Source organism: Podarcis bocagei, assembly GCF_964188305.1.
Source record: "Podarcis bocagei genome assembly, chromosome: 16".
NCBI lineage: Eukaryota > Metazoa > Chordata > Lepidosauria > Squamata > Lacertidae > Podarcis > Podarcis bocagei.
Window position 1 is genome coordinate 5991672 of NC_138142.1, and position 25096 is coordinate 6016767.

General features: G+C 47.5%; 2 long non-coding RNA genes across 5 annotated transcripts in view; one reads left to right on the top strand and one right to left on the bottom strand.

Moving 5' to 3' along the window:
• Window positions 1-12742, bottom strand: part of LOC308576121 — a 112790-nt gene extending 100048 nt beyond the window's left edge. Inside the window, exon 1 of the long non-coding RNA XR_014003107.1 lies at window positions 12543-12742. This is a non-coding gene — a long non-coding RNA (uncharacterized lncRNA). The remainder of the gene's footprint in view (window positions 1-12542) is intronic.
• LOC308576074 overlaps window positions 1-14626 on the top strand; it is a 31487-nt gene extending 16861 nt beyond the window's left edge. Inside the window, exons 3-4 of one of the 4 annotated variants that reach the window (XR_014003055.1) lie at window positions 1905-2015; window positions 14075-14626. This is a non-coding gene — a long non-coding RNA (uncharacterized lncRNA). Of the gene's footprint in view, window positions 1-1904; window positions 2120-3378; window positions 3490-14074 lie in introns of those variants that run through there. The other 3 variants (XR_014003056.1, XR_014003057.1, XR_014003058.1) reach the window with 3 other exon arrangements.
• Window positions 14627-25096: the final 10470 nt, after the last annotated feature.

The window sequence follows — 25096 nt, forward strand, 5'->3', positions numbered from 1 at the left end:
ACTGATTTAAAAGTACACCTTGAATTATACCTAAAGCACAAAGACAAGGATAGGCAATCTGGTGCCCCCTCCCCCGACTGCTGGACTCCAAATTCCATTAGTCTCAGTCAGCCTGCCCAGTGGCCAGGGATGATGGGAATTGTAGTCCTTGAAGGCACCATGCTGGCCACCCTTGTGCTAACAGTTCTGGTAAGGAAGGTGTTGAGACTCATGAATGCTTAGTAGGCATCATAGTCTCTGATTCGGGACCCTACGTTTTGATCCCAGATGTGGTGCTAGGGACACGGGTGGTGCTGTGGGTTAAACCACAGAGCCTAGGACTTGCCGATCAGAAGGCCAGTAGTTCGAATTCCCGCGACGGGGTGAGCTTCCGTTGCTCAGTCCCTGCTCCTGCCAACCTAGCAGTTCGAAATCACGTCAAAGTGCAAGTAGATAAATAGGTACCACTCTGGCAGGAAGGTAAACGGGGTTTCCGTGTGCTGCTTGGGTTCGCCAGAACCCATGCTGGCCACATGAACCGGAAGTTGTATGCCGGCTCCCTCAGCCAATAAAGTGAGATGAGCACCGCAACCCCAGAGTTGTCCGCGACTGGACCTAACGATTGGGGTTCCTTTACCTTTACTTCGCATAGTTATTCTCTTGTGACATTCTAGAGCAGTCAGAATTTCTGGCTTGCTGCTTAGATCGACTAAAAATGATTGGTTGGCTCAGGAGGATAAATGCTGTTGCGAAAGGTTTGAATGGTACAGGGTTGGGTTTTTTTCTTCATTTCTCCTTAGCTAAAGTTGGTCCTTTTCTCTCCCCCCCTCCTAGTAATTGCATGCTCACCTGCCTCAGTGTCTCAGCTGCAGTACCTGGGACCGTCTGGCTTGCCAGAGCCTCTTCCGTTTGAGTGTATCAGGGACTGGCTCCCCCTTGAGACAGACAGAGAGAGAGGGAGCCAGGTGGCGACTTGAAAGAAAGATGCAAAGCAGGAGAAACTTGCCAACCCCACGACCCCGCCTGGCTGCCAAAATGTCATGCCGTAAAGAAGCGCGTAAAAAAAGAGCTCACACACCTACTGATCCATCTGTCCATTTGGTGGGCAGAGTGGAGATTGTTCCTTTGTTGGCAGCCTCAGAATTCAGCCCTGGTGCTGTGTGTGAGTCTGTCTAGCCCACTTTTTAAAAAGCTCTTAACAGTTGCTGCCACCCAGAGTCATCTGCGACTGGGCTTAACTAGGCTTAACTTTACCATTTTAACACAGCAGAAACAACGTAAAACACAGCAGTTATGAGTTACCAGTTTCTGCAGCCGCAGCAAGCGCTGTAATTCTCCAGTGGTGTGACTTTACCTTCAGAGTCACACTGTATTGTCTCTTGAGACAGACAGATGCCAACAACAGCAACAATAGTATTTGAAGTGCTAAGTGTTTGGCAATGTTTCCTCAAAGTAAAGCTGTGTTCCACAGTTTACCCAGCGCAAATGACATCGAAGTGGGAATCAAAAAAGAAAATACTTTAAGAAGGAGGGTTATCTTTGCAGTTAATAGCCAAATAACCTGTAGAACCTTGAGGCAGTGTGTGTGTGTGTGTGTGTGTGTGTGTGTGTGTTTGAATGTGAATGAATGGTTGCAGACACTTGACTTTTGCTACGCTTGCTCACTGCAGACAGTACATTAAAAAAACAGAGTCGCTGAGCTTAGCTTGGTGCCCCCTTAGCTCTTTGCCCCAAGTGACTGCCCTGCTCACCCACCCCTAAGGCCAGCTCTGGGGTAGGTCACTGTGAGTACAGAATTCTGGATTAGACAAGCCTTTGGTCTGATCCAGCAGTACTCTTCTTACACACTTGAACTTTTTAAAATTGCATAAATATACACACATAACTTTCCCCATAATGCCCCTCTCTCCTTTCATCCTTACCAGGAATTCAACTCAGCTGACCAGCCGCCTCCTGCTCTATCAATACCCAAAATGAATCCCTGATCAGGGATGTAGAGATATGCTCACCATTACTGATCTCCTTGATGAGCCCAAGTAAGGATCTGGTTCCAATTCAAGTTGAAACAATTATCTGTGTCCCCCCCTTCCCATTCCCCCCTCTCTTAAATATGCTGTAATATTTTTGCATCTTAAATATTTTCATGCTGGGTTCCTTTCCAGGCAGCTAATTATAAACTTCATTATAATAGTTCATTATATTCTTCTATTGTTCAATTAGTTTAACAAGTTGCCAAATGGAATACAAGGCAGGCAATTAGCTTGATCTAATGGCAATGAACTCCTGAATGTGGGTTACCAAAAATATCCTTTATAGAACTCTTCTTGCAAATTTTCCCAATCAGTGAATAATAGAAAAAAGAAAGAAAAGGGGACCAAAAAAAACAGTGTGTCCAGAAATTTATCCATGGGTGGAATTGCTCTTCTTTGCTTTTATTAAACGGCAGTGTGAATAGTGAAGGAGAACATTAAAATTCTACCACCACAAACTTTCTTCTCCCTTTCCTCATAAAACACTGTGGGTATGTCGTCATCCCTGTCTTGGCTTTTTATTTAAGCTTTAACATGTTCGATGCACTGATTGGGCAAGAACATGATCGTTTTGATCTGATCAAGTATTTGTGAGCTTTTAAATGGAGTGCATTTATGTGTGTGTTCAGAGCAAAGGCATGAAAGAAAGAGAGAGAGAGAGAGAGAGAGAGAGAGAGAGAGAGAGAGAGAGTGCAAGCCAAACAAGAAGTTTGGACAGTGATAAGAACATAGGAAGGGATCTGCAGCTGGATCAGACCAAATGCCCATCTTCTCCAGCATCCTGTTTTCACTGTGGCCAAGTGGAGTGCTATGGCAAGCCCACAGGAGGCAGGACATGAGCACAACAGTGATCAACTCCCTTGTAGTATGGCCTGCAACAGTAAAACCAGGTCATGGGCATCATGGCTAGTAGCCAGCCATTAATAGCCTTCTCCTCCATGAATTTTCCCAATCCCTGTTTTAAGCTGTCTAAGTTGGCAGCCATCTTACTAGTTCTTACGGGAAGAAATTCCACAGTTTTAACTGCGTGCTGCGTGGAGTACTTCTTATGATCTGTCCTGAAACTCCTGACATTCATCTTCCATATCTAGTCCAGAGTCCTAACATGAGAGGTAGAAACTATTCGCTTTCTCTCCATTGTGCGTAACGTTGTACACCCTTAGCATCTCCTCCCTTTCTAGTCTTTTTTCCTAAACTCAAAAGCCTCAGATGCTGTAACCCTTGCTCATATGGTAGCTCTCCCTTGATCATTCTGCTCGCCTGTGTGAATGCCTCTTTTAAAATCCAGCCCAGTAACAATCCACAGGATTCCTAACGTGGCACAGGAAGATCTGACACTTCTCCCTCTTTATCCAATACCTCCCTGCAGCGATGGCATTGATCACGGAAGGAGTTAATGACACGGCAGTCGATAGAATCACCATGGAATTAAGTTCAGGCTCAGGCATTATTAGCTCCTGACTTGAACCAGAACTTCTTGACATCTGTTTCTGACAATGACAAAAAGTGCACGTACCCCTCAGCGTGCCACAAAGGGAAATTGGGATGCTAGTCTTTCCGGGCTGAGTCACGTGATGCATATCCTTTGCTAAGAGAATCATAGACTCATAGAACAGCAGAGTTGGAAGGGTTCCTGAGAGTCACTGTTAGAATTCCTGCTCCATGATTGCAGTCATGGGATTTTTGTCTATCACATGATGGTATATGTTTTGACTCCACAGAGTGGGAAGTGACGGAGACAGGATATTTGTGTTGCTGTGTTCTGTGAAGTGGGACTGTTGTCCTTTGTTCTTTTTCTCTTTGCTGTCTGATGCTTGAAAGAGAGGGAGCCATGTTGCAGTGTTCCGTGTGTGTTTATATGTAAATAAAGTAGATTAGCCAAAATGCTGAGTTGCTGAGGTCTGTCACGCAAGATGCGCAAAGTGTGCCAGTGTTGGTTGGCATCGGTCGCTGTGATGTTTGGGCTGAAGAAAGCTTATGAAGCTCCTGAATGATCGACCAGAAGGGAGAGAACATGCCAGTCGGGCATGTGTCTTTCCCAGGGTCCTACTCGGGTGTAGGCTGAACTCCTGACACCCACTAAAAGGCCAGGATCTCGCCCCAGCAGGACAGGTTTACTGGAGGCTGAGAGTGCACACTCTTTAAAGCCGGCTGCCTGTGAGGAACGTAGCCAGTCGGGAGACAGAGAGGAGGTGTGGCAGGAGCCAGAGCTGGAGTCCGCTGCCTTCTGCTCCAACACTGGACAGAGGTAGCAGCTGTCTAGCCAATGCCAGTGCTGCCACTCAGGGACTATGGGCCCCCGCATAGCCACCTGCCTCCCAGCCAGGATGGGGCACATGTCACAGCCGCGCACCTTTTGCACGGCTGCACACTCCTCTCTTCTCACTCAGGTGCCTGTGGAATTTGGAGGTACCTAATGTGGCTGCCACGGTCAAGGGCGACAGCCGCAGGGCTAAAATCTGGGGTGTCTCGATTAAATCAGGACAGTTGACAGGTTTGAGTCTGACAAGCTCTCCGCTCTTGACACCAGCTGGGATTTATCCCTCAATTGAGACAGGTGTGTGTGTCTGAGTCAAAGATTATGGTGGCTTGCTTATGGCACAGGGGCAAAACTGTGATAATAAAGAGTGGGGAATTCAGCATTATTGTTCATCTAGGCAGATTTTAGAATTTAAGAACTTAAGAAGAGTCCTTCTGGATCAGGCCAAAGGCCCACTTAGTCCAGCATCCTCTTCTCACAGTGACTCTTGAAATGACTCTGGGAAGTCCACAAGCCGGGCATGATTCTGTTTTGAGGCATAGCTAAGTACACAGATTCAGTGTGAGAAGTTTGAACATTCTTAAGAATAAGACTATTAATAGTCAGTATATTGTCACACCCAGCAGGGGACTTCACACAATGGACCTTCTTTGTGGTAAAATAGACAGCTCATCGCAAGAGCAGCAGCTGCAGAAATAATGATGTAGAGCAGTCTTTGCCAACCTCGTGCCCTCCAGATTTTTGGGTCAACAACTCCCATGCAGGTGGTGTCAAGATACAAACAGGCCTTCCCAGTGGTGACTCCCTGTCTGTGGAATGCTCTCTCCAGGGAAGTGCACCTGATGCCTTCATTGTTTGCTTTAAGTGCCAGGTTAAAACATTTCTGTTTCCTCAGGCCTCCTGGCCATCGCTTAGTGGGGTGGGAAGAATTGGATTATTTATCTGGGATGAGCATGTCCAGGTATTGTGTCTTATATTGGTTGTTGTTGTTGTTTTAAAGTGTTTTAATGCCTTTTAAAGACACCTGCTTCTTGGGAGAAAAGCAATGACAAACCTAGACAGCATCTTAAAAAGCGGAGACATCACCTTGGTGACAAAGGCCCGTATAGTTAAAGCTGTGGTTTTCCCAGTAATGATGTATGGAAGTGAGAGTTGGACCATAAAGAAGGCCAAAGAATTGATGCTTTTGATTTATGGTGCTGGAGGAGACTCTTGAGAGTCCCATGGACTGCAAGAAGATCAAACCGATCCATTCTGAAGGAAATCAGCCCTGAGTGCTCACTGGAAGGACAGATCTTGAAGCTGAGGCTCCAATACTTTGGCCACCTCATGAGAAGAGAAGACTCCCTGGAAAAGACCCTGATGTTGGGAAAGATGGAGGGCACAAGGAGAAGGGGATGACAGAGGACGAGATGGTTGGTCGAAGCTACCAACATGAGTTTGACCAAACTGCGGGAGGCAGTGGAAGACAGGAGTGCCTGGCGTGCTCTGGTCCAGGGGGTCACGAAGAGTCAGACACGACTAAACAACAACAATGCCTTTTATGCTGGAAGACACCTTGAGACACTCTTCTCTGTGTGAAAAGTGACAAATAAATATAGTAGATAAAGGAATCACTAAATAATTTTGTGAATGGGCACAGATCCCACCCCCAGTCACCCACAGCTTCTCTGGTTTAACCACAAAGAAGAAAAATGCCAGGTCATAATTTCCTTCCATATTATGAATATCTGAGGCCTGGGACTGAACACTCCCAGTCAGGGGCTGGTCCCCAAGCGTTTCTCTTTCTACCTCAACAATTTTAAATTTAAACCTGGGAAATCCAACTGAATGCCACCTGTGTGCCGTTTTCCAATTCAGCGCCACTTTGATTCCCTTCAGTCGCAAGCGTCACCGTCTGACAAACCCCCTCGCTTTGACAGATGGATGAGCTTTGTGCTATCCTCCCCTTAATGTGCTCCCTCGGTGCTCTTACAAAATTTCCTCTCAGGGATTCTTGTTCCTAAGCAGAAAGAGAGAGATAAATGGCTTGTCACGTTGGAGAGATGAATAACCACACCCAGGACGGTTCATACGCTGCTTTTTCTATTCCTCCCATCTCTCTCTCTCTCCCTTTCTTCCCCCCTCAGCAAAATCCTCGTAATGTGGTGTCATATCTCCTCATGAGCTCTAATTAGTCTCTCCTTTCCAGTTGTGAGGGGGACGGATGTCAACAAGTCTGTTCCCATAACAGGCTGGAGATTAAAGACGATGCCTGCCACCCAAGGCGAAGGGCGCTGAGGAGCTGGGGAGCCCACGGGGAGATCACAGAGGGAGGAATCCACATCTGCAACTCTCCAAAATCCAGCAACTGCCTCATCAGTAATTCAGGTCTCAGCGGAGAGAACCGTTCCGCCTAATGAGGACACTTCCGTGCTGGAGGGTTAGCGTTTGTGTGCATCTATCTGTTGCCAGGATGCTCTGACAAGACTATTTCTCCCAAAATGTCAAGCGAGCAGAAGAGGCAAGAAAAAGCCAGTTTTGTTGATGGAAGTGCCCTGCCTTGGTAGAATCATAGAACTGCAGAGCTGGAAGGGACCCTGGGGGTCATCTAGTCCAGCCCCCCTGCAATGCAGGAATCTCAGCTAATCTAATGACAGATCCCACTCGGCTTTTCCTCAGTTTCTCATTTTGCCAATCTTAAACTCAGCTCTCTACATTCTCACATTGGTTTTGGATTTTTTTAAAAAATTTTTGGCTCGCTAAATTCATCAGCATTTTCGTGTGGATTTGTCCTACCGCACACATTTTTCCAACCAATTTTCATTAATTAATGCATTTTTCACTAAATAAATAAATATTTATTATTTATACCCTGCCCATCTGGCTAGGTTTCCCCAGCCACTCTGGGGGGCTTCCAAAAAAATATTAAAATACTACAATACATCAAACATTAAAAACTTCCCTAAACAGGGCTGCCTTCAGATGTCTTCTAAAAGTCTGGTAGTTGTTTTTCTCTTTGACATCTGGTGGGAGGGTGTTCCACAGGGCGGGTGCCACTACCGAAAAGGCCATCTGCCTGGTTCCTTGTAACTTGGCTTCTCGCAGCGAGGTAACCACCAGAAGGCCCTCGGTGCTGGACCTCAGTGTCCGGGCAGAATGATGGGGGTGGAGACGCTCCTTCAGGTATACTGGATCGAGGCCGTTTAGGGCTTTAAAGGTCAGCACCAACACTTTGAATTGTGCTCAGAAATGTACTGGGAGCCAATGTAGATTTTTTGAGATCGGTGTTACCTGGTCTCTGCGGCCGCTCCCAGTGAACAGTCTAGCTGCCGCATTCTGGATTAGTTGTAGTTTCCGGGTCACCTTCAAAGGTAGCCCCACATAGAGCGCATTGCAGTAGTCCAAGTGGGAGATAACTAGAGCATGCACCACTCTGGCGAGACAGTCCATGGGCAGGTGGGGTCTCAGCCTGCGTACCAGATGGAGCTAGTAGACAGCTGCCCTGGACACAGAATTGACCTGCGACTCCATGGACAGCTGTGAGTCCAAAATGACTCCCAGGCTGCACACCTGGTCCTCCAGGGGCACAGTTTTCCCATTCAGGACCAGGGAATCCTCCACACCTGCCTGCCTTCTGTCCCCCCAAAACAGTACTTCTGTCTTGTCAGGATTCAACCTCAATCTGTTAGCTGCTATCCTTCCTCCATTTCTGTGGGCACTTTACCCCAGTTTGTGCATTTTTCTTCAACTTAGGGCTTGTCCATATTTCCACTTTTTATGTGACCATAAAGCAAATATGTGAGAGTTTTCTGGTTGTCCTATGCACAGATCCGAGAGGTTTTTGTTTATCCTGCCACTTTCCCTGGGAAAACCCGCTTTTTCCTGCTGAATTGGAACAATGCCTGAGTGCTATAGTTTACCCCTCACAGAGCTACAATTCCCAGCACTCTTAAAGAACTACATCTCCCAGGATTCTTTGGGAGAAATCATGTGCTTCAAATGTATGGCGGATCGCTACATATTTCCTTTTCTTCCTCCTTGTTTAATAACGGTTACAAGATCAGGCTCTGCTGCCACCATCTACTGATTGTAACATTATTACACCTCGTGCAATCGAGCATAAAGGCCCATATCTCTCCAAGACATCTATAGTCTCTAAAACAGAGCCTGAAAGATTTTTATCTTGAAGGGCAGCCCCAGAGACAAATGCGCAATGCCCAGCTCATTAATTTCTTTTGAAAGAGAGGCTCTCTTTCATCCATGTGTGGCAAACAACCCCATATTACAGTCAGCTGTTTCCTCTACCTTAGAAACTTCACCAAGATCAGTGTAAATCTTCCCACCAAAAAAGGTAAAGGCAAAGGACCCCTGACAGTTAAGTCCAGTCGCAGATGACTCTGGGGTTGCGGCGCTCATCTCGCTTTACAGGCCGAGGGATCCAGCGTTTGTCCGTAGACAGTTTTTCCGGGACATATGACCAGCATGACTAAGCTGCTTCTGGCGAAACCAGAGCAGCACACGGAAACGCCGTTTAGCTTCCCACCGGAGTGGTACCTATTTATCTACTTGAACTTTTTGGCATGTTTTCGAACTGCTAGGTTGGCAGGAACTGGGATGAACAACGGAAGCTCGCCCCGTTGCGGGGATTCGAACCACCAACCTTCTGATCAGCAAGCCCAAGAGGCTCAGTGGTTTAGACCACAGCGCCACCCGCCTCTTTCCAACCATACATAAATTACTCCGAAGTAACGTGGGTCTGTCTGTCGCTCTGACCCAGCTTCTGCCAAACTAGCAGTTCAAAAGCATACCAGCGCAAATAGATAAATAGGTACCGCTGCAGCGGGATGGTGAACGACATTTCTCTGTATTCTGGTCCTCTGTGCAGCAGTAGCAGCCCATGGTCAACTGGGCTTCACTGTCCAGGGTTTCTTTACCTTTACTCCAAAGAGCACAATGTCCCGTCAAAATTCTCAACAGAATGACTTTTCTCAGCTCCCTTCTTAACTTGAAAAACCAAAAATCTGGCTCTGCACTTTCACTCAGGCCTGCTGCTGCCTTTGCTCCTGGGTCTGATCTTGGCTGGGCTAAAGTGCTGGTGGTCTCATGAACCTTTGTCATGGGCTGGCTGGATGCAGAGGAGTGGGGGGGCACCAGCTTGGGAACCCCCAAGGGAAGAAGGCTCAGAGCCCAGGGAAGGGGAGTGGATGATGAGTGGTCAGAGGGAGAAGAGGGAGCAGGCTGGGAGGAGGAGGTGTCGGAAGCTGAAGTAGAAGAGTGACTAGTGGGGTTCCACAGGGTTCTGTCTTGGGCCCGGTCTTATTCAACATCTTTATCAACGACTTGGATGATGGACTCAAGGGCATCCTGATCAAATTTGCAGATGACACCAAACTGGGAGGGGTGGCTAACACCCCAGAGGACAGGATCACACTTCAAAACGACCTTGACAGATTAGAGAACTGGGCAAAAACAAACAAGATGAACTTTAACAGGGAGAAATGTAAAGTATTGCACTTGGGCAAAAAAAATGAGAGGCACAAATACAAGATGGGGGACACCTGGCTTGAGAGCAGTACATGTGAAAAGGATCTAGAAGTCTTGGTTGACCACAAACTTGACATGAGCCAACAGTGTGAAGCGGCAGCTAAAAAAGCCAATGCAATTCTGAGCTGCATCAATAGGAGTATAGCATCTAGATCAAGGGAAGTAATAGTGCCACTGTATTCTGCTCTGGTCAGACCTCACCTGGAGTACTGTGTCCAGTTCTGGGCACCACAATTCAAGAAGGACACTGACAAACTGGAACGTGTCCAGAGGAGGGCAACCAAAATGGTCAAAGGCCTGGAAACGATGCCTTATGAGGAACGGCTAAGGGAGCTGGGCATGTTTAGCCTGGAGAAGAGGAGGTTAAGGGGTGATATGATAGCCATGTTCAAATATATAAAAGGATGTCACATAGAGGAGGGAGAAAGGTTGTTTTCTGCTGCTCCAGAGAAGCGGACATGGAGCAATGGATCCAAACTACAAGAAAGAAGATTCCACCTAAACATTAGGAAGAACTTCCTGACAGTAAGAGCTGTTCGACAGTGGAATTTGCTGCCAAGGAGTGTGGTGGAGTCTCCAACTTTGGAGGTCTTTAAGCAGAGGCTTGACAACCATATGTCAGGAGTGCTCTGATGGTGTTTCCTGCTTGGCAGGGGGTTGGACTCGATGGCCCTTGTGGTCTATTCCAACTCTATGATTCTATGATTCTATGATTCTAGTAACAGGGTTTAGTGAGATGGGAGAGTCTGCGGCAGAGAGCAGTTCAGGATTAGAGGAAGAAGCAGAGGCTGTTGAGGAGGGCGGCCAAAAGGCAGAGATGAATCAGGCTGATGCAGAAGTCAGGGGGCTCCCCCTCCTGCTGCAACCAGCTTCCCTCCCTGCTGGTCTCCCAGAAGCAGAAGAGGGTGGAGCACAGCCAGACAAGGCGCCAAAGTCCCAGACTGCTTGGGAAGGACCTGGGGGAGGAGGAGCCTTAGGAAGTTGTGGGAAGGTGGAGACCTTCAGTCCTCACAACTGTCTCATTGGGGCAAGATCTGCCGGGAAGAGTTGCTGTGCTCACTAGGCCTGGCCTCCTGAGCTTCCTTGCTTCTTTGAATAAAGAGTTCACTGATGCCATGTGAGTTATTGCTGACCTGCTCCTGGCACCTGCTCCTGACAAGCAGAGTATTTCCCAGTATGGTGGTCTCAGGGTCATCATTGGTGTCTTCTCATGTCCTCTTGAACTTGGTAAGGAGCTTCTCTTCCTCTCTGGTCCATTCCAGTCCTAGGCTGGTACCACCAGGAAGTGGAGAGACACAACCAGCAGAAATTGGGTCAATAACGGACTGATGGCTTATGAGTGGAGCCAAGCAAATCCTGAAGGTCATGGATGGCAGAACGTGGAACTTCTTTGCGCTGGGTTCTCCAACAGAACATTCCATGGCCAGCAAGTGGATTTCTAGGTCGTCATTACATGGAGCAGCAGTTAAGGTGTTGGAAATAAACTGGGAGTGGTCCTGTCCTGTCCTGCAGTCTGACAAGGCCAGGCTCATCTTTGGGGAATGCAGAGGTCTGAAATTGCTCCAGCAAGGAACAAGCCTAAACTGAACCCTTTCATAAGAGATAACACCAGGCGCAGCCTAACTATTAACACCAGTTGTGTTGCAAGATGCTTAAAGGGTTCCAGACTTCTCCGGTAACTTCCAGCTGTGACAGAGCAGGAGAAGCTCAGGTCTTCCAGGGTCTTTCACAGTGGGGACCTCAGAGTCAGACAGTGGACCCACTGTGCAGGTGGTGGACCCACAGGTTCACTGCTATAGCCATGTCTCTGGGGCTGGCACAGGGTGCCCTTCAGAACCCTTGACTCTGTCACCTGATGAAGAATCCAACTCCTGATCTCTGACAGATCCAAGTTCAAATCCCTCCTCAGCCACAGAGCTTGCTGGCTGCCTTTGGACAACAGTCTTTCAGTTGGACCTGACTTTACAGGATCGTCGTGAGAGTAAAACTGTGCAGGCATGTCACAAAACCTCTTTGAAAGAAGAGAGGGATAAAAATGTAATAAATGTGAACCAATTCCTAGACTCTGGCTTGAGATGGTTAACCTGGACCGGTGCCCAGCCAGCTTGGTTGTGACCTTTTTGTGAAGAAAAACTAAACTGGCCTCTTTCTTTGGGTGGAAAGGAGAGAATAATGGGAGAGGCTGAGAACTATGCAGGCTTTAGATGGAGATGGGGCAAAAGAAAAAAAAGGAACAGCAGGTCATTTGGAGAACAGCTATTAGCCTGATCCCATTCCTTTGTCACGAATTCAAAAGCCCCATTATTCTCGATGCCTGCCCCTCCGCTTCTACTTGACCCCAGAGCAGCTGCCAATTCTTCATGAACTGTGCCACTAGTGTCCCCTCCCTCTGCCCCTCCACAACTCACTGTGAAGACATCTAAAGCAGGGCAACCTCTCCGCAGCCCTTCCTCTTTCCTTCAGTTTGACTTGCAGACCAAGTTTCATTTGTATTGTTGAGGATACAGTCTAGGATGGAGGGATGGAGGAATATGCCAATTCTGGTTCCTCTCAGTGTCTCATTTTGCCCAGTCTTAAGCTTGGCGCTCCACATTTCCACACCAGTTCATTCTTTTGCATTTTAGTGAAAAGTTCTCCTAATATACCCATCTGTGCATGCTGTTTTGCCTAATATAAACATCTTTGCAAAGCATTTCCCCACAATGTAATGCATTTTTGCAGTGTCATTTTCACTAATACAGTGGTACCTTGGGTTAAGAACTTAATTCGTTCTGGAGGTCCGTTCTTAACCTGAAACTGTTCTTAACCTGAGGTACCACTTTAGCTAAAGGGGCCTCCCGCTGCCGCCGCGTGATTTCTGTTCTCATGCTGAAGCAAAGTTCTTTACCCGAGGTACTATTTCTGGGTTAGCGGAGTCTGTTACCTGAAGCGTCTGTAACCTGAGGTACCACTGTATGTGCACTGAATGCACACTTTACATGAGTAGATGCATTTTTTACACACTACTTGAGCTGGAGAACTGCATTGCAAAATTCAGGGAAGTGCAGATTTCAAAGGGTGGCTAGTTGCTGAAGAAAGTGCGGATTTAGATAACTTTGGCTGTCAGTGAAAACTGAATCGAATTCCTCTTCTAATTTCTACCAGGACATCACACCCTCTGGTAGTTGTCATTGACCTCTTTCAAACTGTGATAAATTTTCATTCCCCCAGCACAGCAGTAGAGGCTCATGAAATCATAATTAATACACTTTCCCACTTTCATTCTTTTTTTGTTTCTTTTAAACGAAGAAAATCCTACAGTTCAAGCTTCTCAAACAACCTCCCATCTGCCTCACATGCTGTGGCAATGAACTCTTCCAGATGGCATCTGTGCATCCTCACGGATGGCTCTGCGTGCTAATGGCTCCCAGCTAATTCTTAATAATGAGTGAGAGAACATCTGGAATGGATCTGGGTGCCTTGTTAGAGTCCCCTTTACCTGAGCAGAGAAACTGCAATTATGCTCTGACAACGAGAATATTAGAATTAATTGCACAGCACAAGGCGGGGCTTCCCTGCTCTCAGAGGGCAAATTTGGTTAGGGCAAGTCGAGTTCCTTCCGTTGGCAAGAAATACCATGTGGAAATAATGAGCTGTGTTTTTGTCCAGACCTATGCCACTTCTAGCAGTTCGAGAAGCCTAGAAATTTCAAAGACCTGTAGCCGGATGCAATATTACTGAATTATATCTATGGCAGGGTGTTCCAATTCCTGGCCTGAGGGCTGCATGTGGCCCTTGAGGCCTTTTTTTGGTGGCCCTTGGCAACTTCTGAGGCCCCCAATCTGGTGCCCCCAGATGTTGGACCACAACAGGAGCAGGAACGTTTTACAGCCCAAGCCTTCACACACCTCTCTCCTTCCTTCACCCAAGGCAAAGAGGCGTTGTCAGAGTTGAAGAGTGTTTTTCCAGCCAGGCAAAAGCAATAATGGAGGGTGCAAAGCAAGACCAGTGGGGAGGGTGGGTGGAGTGTGTGGGGTGGCCAGGGGAGAGTGCTGAGGGGCCAGAGAGAAAGGCTAGGAGGACTCCATTCAGCCACCAGACCTGTACTTCTCCACTACTAGGCTCCAAGATCTGAAGACCATCAGGTTGGGACAGCCACAGATGTGTTACCCATGAGTTTATTCTTGAAGAAGGTTCACCTTGGCTGCTTTTGACCAGTGTTGGTGCTTCCTCTCACTTGCCTGCTGCTGTGTGACAGGAGGTTTCCTCTGTCTTGACTCTTCTAAATTCTGCCACTCAGGATTGAAGGGACGTGGACAGGTCCTCCAGCCCTGCTGTGATTTGCGATGCCCAAAGGACCAGCCCTTTGTTCAGCTTCCTGGAAGACGTTCTCCATCCACCCACACTTTCCTGTCCACCTGCTGAGATCTCTCATCGCACAAATGAAGCGTTGCCAGCTTCCTTCTTCCAGGCTGCTGCTGCTCAATGAGGCGTTTTATGCGAAACTTCTTCCTCCTCCAAGAAGTTGCAACAAAATTCTGTGAGTTTGATTCCACCTGCAGCTCTCCTGGTTAACGCTGTCGCTTCATGGATTCTGGTCGCCAGGCGGTGTGGGAGAAAAGCTTGGTGCTGTCTGGAGGTGCTGGGATTTGTGCACAGTTCACTGTGCGGTGAACCACTGAACTGCGGATGGCAGCTTCTTAGCGAAGTACCTTCTGGGCTGCTGCTGTCCACCCAGACTGGTCATTAGATCTCCTTGAGATTGCTTGTAGCTCTCTATAGTCATGTTTTCTGCCCCCCCTCCATATATAAAGCAGTATCATCTGTGGTGCAAATATATGTTATATGACTAGTGATGCTTGAGGAATGAAATCTTTGCAAGTCCCTACATGAGATGATCTGATCCACACCTCAGAGTAATGTGCAGACTGAATTTAGCAACCCACCAGGTTTTGCACTTTCTCCAAATGTTGGAACGCCGTTCTCTGCAATCTAAGCTAAATAATAACAATCATACATTTTAATCCACGTTTTGAGAGGCAACACTCATTATGTATCTTAAGAATAGGCGCACATTTAAATACACATTAAAATATGGATTTAGATAGCATTGTGAGAGGTTTTTTAAAGGAGTAGCTGAACAATAAAGGTAAAGGGACCCCTGACTATTAGGTCCAGTCGTGGCCAACTCTGGGGTTGCGGCGCTCATCTCGCTTTACTGGCCGAGGGAGCAGGCATACAGCTTCCGGGTCATGTGGCCAGCATGACTAAGCCGCTTCTGGCAAACCAGAGCAGCGCACGGAAACGCCGTTTACCTTCCCACCGGAGCAGTACCTATTTATCTACTTGCACTTTGATGTGCTTTTGAACTGCTAGGTTGGCAGGAGCTGGGACTGAGCAACAGGAGCTCATCCCATCGCAGGGATTCGAACCACTGACCTTCTGATCAGCAAGCCCTAGGCTCTGTCGTTTAACCCACAGCGCCACCCGCGTCCCAGCCAAATAATGCAGGAACAGAATTATGGGTAAAAACATACGGAAGTGATAAGGGCTGGCAGTTTTGCTGGTTCTCTACATGGCACAGTTGACTCCAGGTTGTCCCATCAGGAGTGCACAGCAAACTAGACCAAAGAGAACCAAAGAGTAAGGGCAATAGGACTTACTTACAGGTAAGTGCCATTAGAACTGCAGTCCACACCTGCTCACCTTCAAGGTGCATCCACCCCAATGAACTGGGTCATTTGTCTTCTTGATGGAGATGCCGGTATGGTATTGTGCACAAATCGCCAACTTCTGGGGACCTCCAGTCACAAAATGAATGCAGCATAACACAAAATGGCTGCCATTTTCAAAAGAAGCAAAGGAGAGGGTCCAAAAGGCAACAGGAGGTTTGAAGGAACTTCAAGAGTTGGAGAAGTATGGGAAACTTGGGGGGTGGGATCCTAAGGTAGGGAGGAAACCCCAAGCACCTCAGTAAAGGACAGTGCATACTCAACAGGCAGGGAACACTGAGTGACTGTTGGGGTGACGGCGGAATGGATGGTGCTTTTTTGGCCAGCGTGGTCTAGTGGTTAGAGTGCAGGACTAGGACCTGGGAGACCAGGGTCCAAATCCCCACTTGGTCATGAGACTCACTGGGTGACTTTGCACCAGTCCCTTCCTCTCAGCTTCTCTTACCTCACAAGGTTGTTGTGGGCATTAAATGGCATGGGAGGTAACTGCAATCAATATAAAGTTATAGGCGCTCTCAGTATATACACACAGCAAATGCTCTGGCAAGGCATCAAATCGCCCACAGAGCAAATGGGGCAGAGAAGCTAGGGGTTGGGGGTGAGGAACCACCAGCCCTGGCCTGTCACACCTCACCGTTCAGCCTAGCAGGCTGGTTTCTCTAAACCACTTCCACTTGCCTCCCTCTTCACATCGTATGTGACATCAACACAACTTGTCGGCTGTCTGTTAAGTTAGATCCCTCCTGCCTTTCACTGTGAGGCTGCAGTTGCTTTAGGGCATGGGTTGGCAAACTAAGGCCTGGGGGCTGGATCCGACCCAATTGCCTTCTCAATCCGGCCTGCGGACGGTCCAGGAATCAGCACGTTTTTACATGAGTAGAATGTGTCCTTTTATTTAAAGTGCATCTCTGGGTTATTTGTGGGGCATAGGAATTCGTTAATCCCCCCCCCAATATAGTCCGGCCCCCCACAAGGTCTGAGGGACAGTGGACTGGACCCCTGCCGAAAAAGTTTGCTGACCCCTGATGTAGGGTTTCCAGCTTCTCCACCTGCCTCACCCTCATTGATACTGGAGAACCCTTTTCTCATTGCCTCTGATACAGTCAGTTTCCAACACCTCCAATTAAAAAAGATGTCTGATATCAGGTATTGAAAGGATTCTGCCTGAGATCTAGAGAGCCACTCTTAATCGGATTGTTTAGGGAAGTTTTTAATGACTGATGTTTTAATGTATTTTTAACCTTCTGTTGGAAGACCCAGAGTGGCTGGGGAATCCCAGCCAGATGGGCGGGGTAGAAATAATAAATTGTTGTTGTCGTCATCATCATCATCATCAAAGGCCTGGTGGAACAGCTCTGTCCTGCAGGCCCTGCAGAAAGATGTCAAGTCCCACAGGGCCCTGGTCTCTTGTGACAGAGTGTTCCACCAGATCGGGGCCATGGCCGAAAAAGCCCTGGCTCTGGTTGAGGCCAGCCTAACCTCCCTGTGGCCCGGGATCTCCAAGATGTTTTTATTTGAAGACTGTAAGGTTCTCCGTGGGACATACCAGGAGAGGCAGTCCTGTAGGTACAAAATCCAGAAACATGAACCAAAACGATTTTATACATACATACATACATACATACATACATACATACATACATACATACTGTTGCAAGACTCTTCAGGACTCATCTAAAAATAAAACCAGGTTTTTAAAAGTTTTTTTTTTTTTTGCTTGGCTGCTAATGTGATTATGAGAAAACTGCTGGAGTAGAAAAGGAAAAGAGAGAGAAAAGCTTGATTGTGCCCCAGTCCTCTTGGGATCTCTACATGGCTTATTGTGAATGTGTTTCTCAAATTTCTCCCTCCTGTATACACGCTTGCCACTGCTGCCATCCCATTCTTCTAAGTCAATTTGTGTGTGTGTGTGTAGCAGTGGGGGTAATCACTTTTGCCTGGTTAACTGCTCCTGCGATTGCCATAAATTTTTTAAGCCTTTACATCCCACCACTGCTTTTGAGACACACGAATGCTGATTTCACTTTTCTTAAGGGGGAAGATGTAATGTTATCCAATTGCGGGTGATGTATTTCAAATGGAACTTGTTCAGGGGGAATGAGACGAATGATAGGAAACGTGGGGGGGGGGGGCAGACTCCGAGGTTTTTACATTTCCGTAAGGAAACGTAAGATTAATTAAAGAGAACTCGCTGCGATAATAATCAAAATCACCTTGTGCTTTTTCATCTTTTGTACTCACTGTACTAGAATAACGTCACGGCGCATTTAGCAGCTAACTCAGCTTTAATGAGCAAAAAGTAAGTTTAATTAGCTATGATACACATCGTTCAACAGCCCATTTCTTTTGCAAAGTAAAATAAAATAAAAAGGGTTGAGGCTAATAACGAATCAAGTGACGATCAGAACAGTTGAAGCTGTGGATTTAGGATATTGCAGAGAGCGTTGCAACGAGATGCGGGGTCTACGCACACAAAGAAGCAAATTTAGGTGCATGGGCGTATGTAGATGGACAGGAAACTCTGCACAAAAACAGGACCCAGATGTGGGATTCTCCCCCCTGACTCCAGTCATACACAGCGGTAGCCAATGCAGTGCCTTCCAGATGTGTTGGACCACAGCTCCCATGACCATTAGCCAGGTTGGCTGAGACTGCATAATCCATGACACCTGGGGTGTGTGGGGGACATGTTGGGCATCCCTGACATGGCCCTTGAAAAAAGGAACCATTGTGAGAGCCAGGAAGTCATGGAAAAAGGCTTGTAGCGCCACCTGGTGCCTCGCTGACCTCGGTGACCTGCATGTCCGTGCCGTGCAGTGTATTAAGTGCATAGCCTTATATGGAGTTATGTTCCCCCTCTGGGCAGCATGACCCTATATGGCGATGGGTGGGTTTAAGCCATGACCGGATGTAGGTAATGTGAGACATTGGCAAACGGCCATGCGACAGGAGAGAACAAAGGATAATAAAAGTTACGGGAGAGAAGAGAAGTTCGAAAGGAGCTGCTCATACCATCCTGAAAATATTGCTGGCTCTCTGTGTCTTTATTTTATGCTAAACTGCGCCATTTGTGACGGCTGGCTCCGTCAAACCATAGTATTTAAGAGTTGGGAGATCTGTAGAGGTCATTGAGCCCAACCCCTCTACTCAATGCAGGAATCGACAGCATCCCTGAGAATAGGCCAGCCTCTGCTTAAACACTGCCAGTGAAGGAGAGCCAGGAACCTCCTGAGGCAGCCTGTTCTACTGTGGAATGCTTCTTACCCTTCTTTGGAAGTTTTTCCTAAGCTTTAGTTGAAATCTGGCTCTTGGCAGTTTTATCCCATTGGTTCTAGTTCTGCTCTCAGGACCAGCAGGGAGAGGTTTGTTCCATCTTCCATGCAACAGCCTTTCAGACGTTTGAAGCAAGTCAGGCAATGGTGTCATTGACAACATCCAGGAGTGCCAATGATGCCAGCACACCTTCCAGTGCTCTCCTTGCCCTTGCTGGGGTGGGATTGTGTTGACAGTCTTGAACCAATGGTCTGACTTGGTATAAAGCAGAGAGTCTTCAAAAGGTTGGGAGGAGGCAGCGTGTCAGCTGCCTGGACATCTTGGAGCTTGCATTCGGTTATGAACCTCTTGCCTGGCCCATGTACCCTGAACTCTGTTTGTGCTTTCACTATGTTTTATATGTGCTGTAAGCAGCCCAGAGTGTCTGGGGAAACACACAGAGATGTTGTTGTTGTTTATTCGTGTCCGACTCTTTGTGACCCCCTGGCCCAGAGCACGCCAGGCACTCCTGTCTTCCGCTGCCTCCCGCAGTTTGGTCAAACTCATGTTCATAACTTTGAGAACACTGTCCAACCATCTGGTCCTCCGTCATCCCCTTCTCCTTGTGCCCTCCATCTTTCCCAACATCAGGGTCTTTTCCAGGGAGCCTTCTCTTCTCATGAGGTGGCCAAAGTATTGGAGCCTCAGCTTCAGGATCTGTCCTTCCAGTGAGCATTCAGGGCTGATTTCCTTCAGAATGGATAGGTTTGATCTTCTTGCAGTCCACGGGACTCTCAAGATTCTCCTCCAGCACCATAATTCAAAAGCATCAATTCTTCGGCGATCAGCCTTCTTTATGGTCCAGCTATAGACACAGACAGATGGTGGGGTATAAATAATAAAAAAATCATCATCATCATTTGCAGCATCCCTGAGGTAGTCTGTCCAATGAGACTGAACTGGCTGCATTCCCCTAAATCCATCTCTGATAACAGAGGCCTGGGAAGCCTCATTAGACCTGCAAGCCACAGATTCCCTATTGCTGGGCTGCAACACGGTCAGTGAGGGCAAGGGTAAAACTATGAGCTGGAGGTGTCTCCATGATTCGGCCACTGAAGGCAAGTGAGGGCAGCAGGCAAGCGCTTTTGGGAAGGAATGCTGAAAATGGGAGCGGTTTCTTTTCTCCAGCACTGCCAACAGCTCTGATGAAAAATGGCGAGTTGTTTTGCTTAGCCACGATAACAGAGCACCCTCGGAGTATCTGTTCTTCTTGCGTGTCCTTGTTGTCAGCTGGCCTGTTAAATCCTCATTTCCTCGAATGCTATGATTTGTTGTTGTTTTTCATTGAAATTAAAATTCATTTAAGTGAGCGGTCAAGACAGGGGACGTTATTCACCTCACTCATGTCAGCGTTCTGACAAGCGGCTGTCGTTCAACATTGGTTCACCCATAAATTGTGTGTTTCTTCTGCCCAGTTTTCTTGCCTCAGTGGGGATTTGTTTTTCCTGGCGTAGTTGAAATAATGGACACTAGGGGGCAGTCTTGTTATTGTTTTGTCAACAAGTTGCACTTTTTGGGGAGACGGCTAAAACAAATGCCAATATAACGGAAATGCAGGTGATGGATTTTGCAAAAAAGAAGAATTGCCTTTTTTCTCATGCAGAGAACCTTATAAAGAAAAGTCTAACTAATTTAATAAAATGATCGTAACAATACGTGCAGAAAAAGCACATATATTGGTTTACCTTTTGGCAGTTGGCAAGGATGATTTCCCCACTCTTGTGACATGGGAAATATTGTCAATGAAGAAATGGGCTTCAGTGATCACATTCGCTGACGTTTGCTGCAGGCTTATTCACACATGATTTTTACTTCTTAATGTGCACGTAAGATTTAAAAACGTAATGTGTGAATGGCATAAACACTTGAATGCAAACCAGGGTATGTTGAATGTCATCTGCCTTATGGAGCCTTGGAACAGGCTGCCTGGCTGAACTCCTAAACCCACTTACCAGGCCGTTAGCAGAGATGCTAAGACCCATCCTGTTCTGTTCTCTCCATTTCCCAGTGCTCTGGCAAGGGCAGGAGGCCTCCGAGCGCCACTTGCTAGGAATCGCAGGTTGGCACAGTGCTGTTGCCCTCAGGTGAGAAGGGGAGGCTGGACTAAACGGGCCATTGGCCTGGTCCAGCAGGCTCTTTTTAGGGACTTACATTATGTTCTCATTTTTTCGGTCTCAAACAAAGTTCTCCACATTTGTGATTTTTACAATTTTTTTTTTTAATTTTAAAATACTTTGTGAAAACACTTAAGCATTTTAGTGTGAATTCCCCCTAATAAGCACATTTTTGCATGAGGTTTTGACTAAGGTACACCTTTTTGTAAGCAACTTTTCCTAATATAATTTATTTTTTGTATGCTACTTTCACAAATATATGCATCTTTATGCACACTTTCAACTAATACATCCATTTCTTGTAAACATTGCTTGGCTAGAGAGATGCATTGGATAAGAATGGATTTTCAGTTTTCCAGTTGTCTTGGAAAGTGAAAATTTGATCTATTCTGCTTTAAACGAGAACTGAATTGAATTTGTCCTGCATCTCTAGCAGCATAAGTCCCACTGAACTAATTGGAGAATGAATGAATGAATCATTATTTGCATCAGCCATTGGCCATAGCAATAAAACAACAATATGATATACAAAAATAAAAATAAAAAGTCAATTATATAGAATACACTTTGGGTTTTGAATCAATAGTCAAACAGTGGATCTTATTCTAATTGCTCCAGCTAAAAACCTTGCAACCTTTGCTGTCACCTGCTCATCTTGAAACTAAATGGAATGTTCTTGGGACACACTGTTTCCTTCCTTCCTTTCCTCCAGGGATCTTAAGGCACCACTGGTGCCAACCCCAGGCACCCAGCCCCCCCATTTTTGGGGGTGGGGGCTTAGCACACACACTGTGGGGCTCTGACACGACCTCCCAGGCAATGTCTGAGGCCCTGCAAAGCCTCCGACACAACTTCCAGTTTCTACCAGAAGTCACGCCAGAGATCTTGCGGGGCCTTGGAAGCAGTGGTGGAGGAAGAGGAGTGCGGGGGGAGTGCACCGTCCCCGGCAGCACGATCCCGGTGGGGTGCCGTTGTGGTGGTGGGGTGCCATGCCCCCGGGATGCGCTCTCTGCCTCCTGGTGCCGGAGCATGAAGCTCCGCCACTGCTTGGACGTGACCTCCGAGGCCCTGCACTGCCTTGGAAGCGACACCCAAGGCCCTGCCAGACGTCCCACATGAGTTCCGGTAGAAACCGGAAGTTGCGTTAGAGGCCTCACAAGATGAAGAGGAGGAGGAGGAGTTTGGATTTGATATCCCCTTTATCACTACCCTAGGGAGTCTCAAAGCGGCTAACATTCTCCTTTCCCTTCCTCCCCCACAACAAACACTCTGTGAGGTGAGTGGGGCTGAGAGACTTCAAAGAAGTGTGACTGGCCCAAGGTCACCCAGCAGCTGCATGTGGAGGAGCGGAGACGCGAACCTGCTTCACCAGATTACGAGTCTATCGCTCTTAACCACTACACCACATTGGCTCTCCCACTACACCTCTGGCGTGACCTCCGAGGCCCCACAAGGCCTTGGAAGTGCTGCTGTGGCGCACTAACATCACGTTACATCACAGACGCCATTGGGCACCCATAAACTGGGGCTGAAGTTGGCGCCCTTGTAAGGTGCCACCTTTGATTGTTTCGCACTTATTTTCTCCTCACAGGAACCCTGTGAGATAGAGTTCAGCTGAAGAATAACCACTGTCCCAATTTCACCCACAGCGCTGCATGGCCTGAGTGGAAAGGGGTTGTCACTCAATGGCAAAGCATTTGATCCCAGGTTCAAACTCTGACCCCTTCGGGTAGGGCTGGGAGTGCCCCTGCCCGGTGGCGTAGCGTGGGGGGTGCAGGGGGGGCCGGCCGCACCGGGCGCAACATCTGGGGGTTAGGGTTAGGGGGCGCAAATCCATGGGTTAGGGGGCGCAAATCCACGGGTTAGGGGGCGCAAATTACTTGCCTTGCCCCGGGTGCTGACAACCCACGCTACACCACTGCCCCTGCCTGAAACCCTGGTATAAGGCAGCTTCCTGTGTGTTAAGTTGTGGGTGAACATATCAGATGACACAGCAATTCTTGGCCTCCAGAATCCTAGCCTGACACGCTGAGCCTGCCTTTCCCAACAGAAAAGAGGATTTGGATTACAAGCTCCTATCAGCCTTTGTCGGCATGGCCAGTGGTCCAAGGTGACTGAAGTTGTGGTCCAAAACATCCAAAGCATGATGGAAGGTGGGCTCACCTGTGAAGATGGGAAAGCTAGCAGGATAATCCTGTACAAGCCCAACTTTACCCATCATGGCGATTTCTCAGAAGGAAGCTACTACAAACCACTGAGTCTTGCTGACCTTCATTATTTGACCACAGGTGCTCACATCCTCCACAGAACCTCTTTGCTCCAGGAGTGCCCACCCAGGCCCACAGGAGCCAGCCCAGGCACCCACAAAGTCAATGAGAAAAGCCGGCCGGCGGCAGTGGTGCTGCCTCCGAGACAGAAGCAGTTCAGCTCTGCCCTCTGCAGCCAGCAAGTGAGGCACCCTTCTCCAGGGGGGCTTGGGCATTGAGGCAGAGTTTCTCTGCCTCCAAGTGCAAGCCCCTCCCCACAGAAAAGGGGCCCTCGCTGGCTGCTGAGAGGAGGAAGAGGAGCTGCCAGTGGCCACTGCAACACGGACAAGCGATGTCACACGCACATGCCTGCATGTAGTGGGTGTGATGTAACACGTACCATGTGCAGGTATGAGCATGTGACATTGCACGTCCGTGTTGCGGTGGTGGGCACCCACAATCCTGAGGGTGAGATGGCACTCCTGCCTGCCCATGCCCCTAGCATTAGTGCCATTGTGCAGGCTGCTGAGAGGCCTGGGGCAGATCAAAAGGGTAGGTGTGGGAGTCATTTTACCCGGTCATAAACATGCCATCTCCCTTCTCCAATTGCTGCAAGTGATTTCTCTCCCTCTTCCTCACCAGGATTTATTCAGTCTTTGACCCATGAGACAAAACACAAAGGTGCTGGATTTTGCCTCCATCGGGGACACAGCTTGGCTCTTGTCTCCTGTAGGCAAGAACATGTTTCAAAAGCTCCCCTCTGTTGTGCAATGAAGAGAATAACTCTTTCAAAACAGGATGAACAAACACACCCACCTCATCCTCTGTTTCCAGTTTCTCATAGGCAACTACCACCGGTTGCAAAGAAACACACAACATAACACACAACATAACACACAACTTTGGAATTCCCTCCCATAATGTAAGGTAACTGTCTCTATTTCTTTTCTCTTTTTTTGCAGCCTGCTCAGGACGCTCCTTTTTCAACAAGCTTTCAAGAAGAGTTCATTATCCCAGCCTATATCTCTACTGGATTTGTAATCATTTTGACATGTTAAATGGTTTGCAATCTTTTTGACATACACGATTTTAATTGTTTTTACGTTTGGAGCTGTTTTGCATATGGAGTTGTTTTTAAATTGTTCTTATTGTCAGTGTTTTTGCTGTGAAATCATTTTGAGAGATATCATGGGAAGCAATTCTTAAATGGAATCAAATAACAAATGGATGAATGAATAATATATCTAGTATTTTGCAGGCATTACCACTCCAGCAAAAGATCCCTGACATCTTTAATTAACAAAGTTCCTTCCTTCCTTCTCTTTTGTAAAATGGGGGCATGAGGAATTGTTTACCAAGCGATCAGAGACACGCCAAAGAGGTCATTTGCTTTCTTCGAAGGATGTCTGATTACAGCTGAGTTTTCTACTTCTGGGTCCCAGCCTTGCTGGAGATTAGACCAAGGATCTAATCCATTGTGTCTCCAAATACAGGGTCTGTCCCAATTTTTAATTTCTTGGGTGAGCAGGTGGTCTGGAGGCCTGAGAGGCCTAACAGCGCACACATACAGAAATAAAAATAAAATCTTTTAATGCCCGACGTCTGGAGCTGTATCCCAACTGGGCTGTAAGCGGTGGTCTCTCTCTGCATAATCTCTAAATCTAACCATTATTTTGTCTGTTTTGCCACCCCTCCCATTTGTCCCAGTTGGACATAATTGGGGGTTTTATGAATGAAGAGATTAGACTGGGAATCAGGAACAGTAAACCCTGCTGGCATTTTGAAGGCTGTTGACTGAGAGGTGAAGATGGCAGATTTGTTCCCCTCCCCCGAGACCATCAAACAAAAGTTTAGATGCGGTAAAAAGTTTGCCGTTCCCAAGTGGGGAACCTACAAAGGTCTTCTGGAATTCCAAGGC